This window comes from Mauremys mutica, unplaced genomic scaffold (genome assembly GCF_020497125.1).
Source record: "Mauremys mutica isolate MM-2020 ecotype Southern unplaced genomic scaffold, ASM2049712v1 Super-Scaffold_100089, whole genome shotgun sequence".
In the NCBI taxonomy this organism is placed as follows: domain Eukaryota; kingdom Metazoa; phylum Chordata; order Testudines; family Geoemydidae; genus Mauremys; species Mauremys mutica.
In genome coordinates, this window is record NW_025423261.1 from 893,484 (window position 1) to 899,139 (window position 5,656).

A 5,656-nucleotide genomic window follows, 5' to 3' on the forward strand; every position below is an offset into this window, starting at 1 on the left:
GGGGAGGGGCCCGACTGGAGGGCTGGAGCCGCGGGAGCATGTGTGCGAGCAGAGCATCGTGGGAGAGGCAGTGGGCTGCCAAGCAGGGCCTGAGTTTGGCACCTGGGACTCGGCGTGGAGAAGAGTGTGGCCCCGGGGCCACGTGGGGGCAGCTGGCGACAGTGGGGGCTGGTGTGGGTGGGGCCGGCGGGCATGGGCGTGGCGTCCCCCACCCTGGGTTGAGAGTGTGGGGCGAGCGAGGGCGAGTGACGGCTGGGCAGTAGGAGCTTATACTTACCTGACAGGGGAAATCCATGATCACCAAGGTGGTTTTCCCAGGGTGAGGCCCATCCATTGCTCTGTGGGTGAGTTGACCTCTGTGATTTCCCCTCTGTGATTTCCCCAAATGTGGGAAACTCAACTGCAGAATTTGTGGTAGTGGGGGACTGCGTTCGTGCTTTCCCCTGGTATGTGGTAAAGGAAAGAAAAACTTAAGGAGGTTTGGGCTTTAAAGCACTCTACAGTTCTTTCTTTCTCATTGTCAAAGCTTTCTTTTTTTCTTGGGCTGTGGTTATTTGACATGTCCCCCCTCACCCCTCTTTTTTTGTTTTAGGACTGCTCTCTTCTGTAGGTTGCTCTAGCATACTTTATTCGGAGTGCTCTGTCTGGTCTCCAGGGGAGCTGCCTGACTCTTTTGCTCTCTTTTTGCCTGCTTGTAGCCCTTGCTGCATTTGCTCTTCCCACTGGCAGTTGGTCCAGCACATGAAAACAATTAGTTTTTTTGTTGGTGGTGGTGGTGTTTTTTGTTTTTTTTCTGAGCCCTGTTCCAGTCTTGGCCTTCTCAACATTCTCTGGCAAAGAGTTCCATGGATTGACTGTGGGTTGTGTGAAGAAATACTTCTTTTTCTTTGTTTTAAACCTGCTGCCTGTTAATTTCATTTGGTGACCCCTAGCTCTTCTGTTATGAGAAGGAAGAACTAACACGTCCTTCTTTACTTTCTCCGCACCAGTCATGATTTTATAGACCTCCATTGTATCCCCCTTTTGTCGTCTCTTTTCCCAGCTGAAAAGTCCCAATCTCACGGCTCTCTTCTTCTACAGAAGCTGTTCCATAGCCCCTCATTATTCTTGTTGCCCTTTTTTCTGAATCTTTCCACTTCCAATATATCTTTTTATTTTTCAGCTGGGGCAACAAAGAACCTCACCTTTATCAACTCACAAAACACTCCCAAGAAATCATAACAATATTTTCTCATAAAGAAACCAAAACTCTGGACATTTCAATGACTTGGAAAAAAAATAAATCTGCTTTCAGGCAGTATCACCACAGTAAAAGTCTTTCTGCTTTTCTAACCAGAATATTCTCCCCAAAAGGAGATGCAAAACACCCGCCCCACAGCACGCTAGGCAGTGGCCTTTTGCCTTGGGCTCCTAAATCCAGACACCAAAAGCTCTTTGGATGTGCCCCTCCCTTCACTGCACCTCACCCACAGCTGCTGCCCTGGGTCAGTGAAAACCCAGAGTTCACCTCTCACCTCCTGGGGGGGAAAGCCCCTTTCTCCCTCCGCTGTCTGGCCACATTGCCGGTCACATGCCGTTCCCCCCGTCACCGCTCTGCTGGCCACCCTCTCTCCTCTGGGACGTCTTGTGGTCCCACCAGGAGTGGGGCAGGCTCCCTAAAAGCAGGGCCGCCCAGAGGATTCGGGGGCCTGGGGCAAAGCGGGGGAGCGGACATAAAAAAAGGCACCACCTGCTGCGGCGCTTGTACTCAGCGGGCGGCCGAGTCTTCAGTGGCAGCGGGTCCTTCACCCGCTCTGCGTCTTTGGCAGCATTGAAAGACCCGCCGCTGAAGTGCCACCAAAGACCAGGACCGCTGCCGGGTGAGTAAAAATTAAAAAGGTGCCTCTAGCCAGGGAAGGGATTCTCGGCCAGGGTTTGTGGGGCCCCGGGGCAAATTGCCCCACTTGCCCTGCCTAAAAATAGTGGCCACCAGAGCCCGAACAGTAGCCCCACCCTTTCCACTCAAGGCCACGTCCCTGCCCCACCCCTTCTCCCCAAGGCCCCGCTCCTACGCTGCCTCTTCCCCCCAGACCCCACCTCCCGCTCACTGCTCTCCGTCCCCTCCCCACCCTCACGGTCATTAAAAGTCCTGGGGTGATGTTCCCCCCTGTTCAGGCACCCCTGGGGCCCTGCACGTCACACAGCTCTCCCTGATTTCAGCTGTTAGTGACGGAGCCTCACTGCTAGCGCAGACCGGGCAGTTCCTTGCATGAGAGACACTGTCCCAAAGCAGGACTAATGCTTAGAGCTGGTTATCAGTGATTTCAGATCTGTTAGTCTGCAGCAAGACTCTCCATTGAGTCTTAACCAGCTCTGTTATTACACAGGGAAGAACAAAAGGGTCAAATGGGGCCTGGAATCCTTAAGAAGGATCCACCCCACCGAGTACAACACTTGTCGCTACCTGCTCTCAACCCCACTGAGAATGTTTTGGGGTCACTCCTCGCCTGTATCAACCTAGGGAACTGGGAAAGGTGCAATTGGTTAGCCCCCAGTACTTATAGAGCAGTGCTGAGAGGAGCTATGCTGAGGTTATGAGTTCAAGCCTCACCTAGAACACTGGTTTTCATTAACCAAGTGGTGTCACCCCATCATTTGACCCTGTGGAATGTAGAATTCCAGCCCAGGGGAGCCTGAGAAGAGAAGTCAAAAATGCCCCTTCAATTATTACCTCCTCTCCAGAGCACAGGTCAGAATCTACAATCCTTTCTCCCCCCCAGCCCCTGTGCCAGGATCCCTCAAGCAGAGCCTGGAGTCCTGCCCCTGGCGTCTTTACTATTGATAAACACTAAGTGACAGGGACAAAACACTCAAATCCCGCCTGGTGCGGGGAGCCAGGTTTGCTCTTCAAATTCTGTCATTGGTACATTTCCAGGTCTGGGAATGTCCCCCAACAGCATTTAATGGGAAGCTGCCTGCAGAACAGTGACACTGCACAGAGCTCCTGTGGAGGAGGGGTGGGAATTAGTAACATTTTGAGAATTGTTTGGGAAATGAGCCTTTGCTGACAAGGTTTGTCTCTGTTCGTATTTCACCTTCAGGTGTTATGTTGAGGGATCTTTAGTATATTTTTGGGAGGTTAATAATTAGCTCCTCAACTTTATTTACTCAACTTAAAAATTGATGTCACTTGATTTTTGCATCTCCCTGTGAAAATACAACTGACACGTGTGGCTTTCTACAGGGGGTCATGATGTTAAAGTTGGGGAATTCAGTCTCTGTACTTCTGGGGGGGGGTTGCTTTTTTACAGCTGACTCACTGCCAGGCACACCGGGCTGTTAGCTGCACCCACTGTCCTTGCCAGGGGCCCCTGCTGAACCCTGGGCGGCTGCACTGCTGTGCTGGGGTGACTCTGCAGGGGGAGAAGCTGCTGTGGAGCAATGTAGAGCAGGTGCAGGAAGGAGACGAGGTCACTATTCTCATTCTGAACTGCACAGTTTTCACTCCCAGCCCTACCGGTGCCCCTCAGTCCCGACCCGCAGCCCCCTGGTTCCCCCCAGCTCTACCAGTGCCCCTCACTCCCAACCCGCAGCCCCCTGGGCTCCCCACTGAGCTCCTCAGTCACTGCACGGCCGGTGCTAATCACTCCCGACCCGCAGCCCCTGCTATCCCAGCCCTGACCTCCAGACTCACAGCTCTGCTGGTGCCCCTCACTCCCAACCCGCAGCCCCCTTGGCTCCCCGCTTTGCTCCCCAGTCACAGCTCTGCTGGTGCCCCTCACTCCTGACCTGCAGCCCCTGTTATCCCAGTCCTGACCTCCAGACTCATACCTCTGCTGGTGCCCCTCACTCCCAACCTGCAGCCCCCTGGTTTCCCCCCAGCTCTACCGGTGCCCCTCACTCCTGACCCGCAGCCCCCTGGGCTCCCTGCTGAGCTCCCCAGTCACTGCGTGGCTGCTGCCCCTCACTCCTGACCCGCAGCCCCCTGGGATCCCCGCTGAGCTCCCCAGTCACTGCGCTGCCAGTGCCCCTCACTCCCGACCTGCAGCCCCTACTATCCCAGCCCTAACCTCCAGACTCACAGCTCTGCTGGTGCCCCTCACTCCCGATCCGCAGCCCCTGCTATCCCAGTCCTGACCTCCAGACTCACAGCTCTGCTGGTGCCCCTCACTCCTGACCCGCAGCTCCCTGGGCTCCCTCCAGCTCTGATGGTACCCCCCCCTCCTGACCCACAGCCTTTGCTATCCCAATCCTGACCTCCAGACTCACAGCTGATTGCTTTGAGAGACTGGTAGTGAGTTGGGTGTAGTGGCTGGAGAACAGACAAAGTGGTTACTGGTTTATGATTTTCTGTTTGCTTCTTTCGTGTAAGGGAAATAGGGAAAGAAAAATAAGCAAAATAATGAAGAGTGAAGAGCAGAAGAAGCTAGAACTGCACAGGTTGCAAGTTGCTGCCCAGAAAGGCTGAACACTGGGTGCTGGGAAAGTCTCTGTTAACTAAGAAGCCCCTGAGCTGAGGGCATCCCAGTTTCAGTGAACTGCAGAGGGGGTGTCTCAGCACAAGAAAGCAGGAAAATGACTACCAGTGAGGCAGCTACTTAACTAGAGCTGGCCAGACTGGAAGCAGAAGAGAAGGCAAAGGACCAGAAGTTTCAATGGAAGCTCAGAGAAGCAGAGGCACCTGTGCACAGAAGGGCTATGGAAGCAGAGGCAGCCAGGGAGGGAGCTGCTCACAAAAGAGCCCTGGAGTTAAGAGACAGAGAAATAGATGCCCAAATTGAGGCCCAGAAGCATGGACTGGCTGTTATGAAGTGGAAGAGACAAAACCCTCCAGCAGCTGGCTGCACATCCCCAAAAATCCACAAATGGGTGTGACTATGTCCACAGTATGATGAATCCAGTGATATTGCTGAATATTTCATCACCTTTGAGAGACTCTGCACCTCTCTGAAATCCCTGGTGATCAAAAAATGGTCACATTGGTAGCCAAATTGACTGGAAGAGCTATGGACATATTGAATGAGATGCCTATTGATGATGCTACAAACTATGGTAAATGTAAGGTGCTAGTTTTAAAACAGTTTCAGATGACACCTGAAACCTACAGGGTTAAATTCAGGAGTCTTAAGAGGGGATCTGGATTCAGTAATGTGGCTTATGTAAATGAAATGAGAGATTTGTTAGATACGTGGGTGAGGGGAAAAGACATTACAAGCTTTGAAGGAATATGTGGTTTGGGCCAAGGGCAGGCATGGTTGCAGCCCTTGCCAACACCTCAAACACATGCCTGAATTTAAAACCTTCTCCAAAGAGGCAGAACAATCTGCATCAGAGCACTTACGAGGGTACACAAAGGAATTGGGAAATGTAATAGACACTAAACAAGCTAAATTGTGTGAACAAAACCTGTCCGAAGTAGATTTGCTGTTAATCTGGGGGTCTTTTGCTACGTCATCAAACCCAAGGAGTTAATTCTAGTGGTAAACCCTTTAAAGATGTGGGACATACCTGATTTGTGGGGGAAAAAAAACTTTTATACATGCTAGGGATGGTGACAAGACAGTCCCACAAGAATTGTTTCTTTTCATCTCATACCTGTAAACAGGCTGGAAGCTTGGCACAGCAGCAAAAGCATAACAGGCCTACGCTGCTGTGTGGGAGGGGAAACCGAGGCACA

General features: G+C 52.3%; 1 pseudogene; it reads left to right on the forward strand.

Moving 5' to 3' along the window:
* The first annotated feature begins 269 nt into the window (after positions 1 to 269).
* LOC123358553 lies at positions 270 to 446 on the forward strand (annotated as a pseudogene).
* Positions 447 to 5,656: the final 5,210 nt, after the last annotated feature.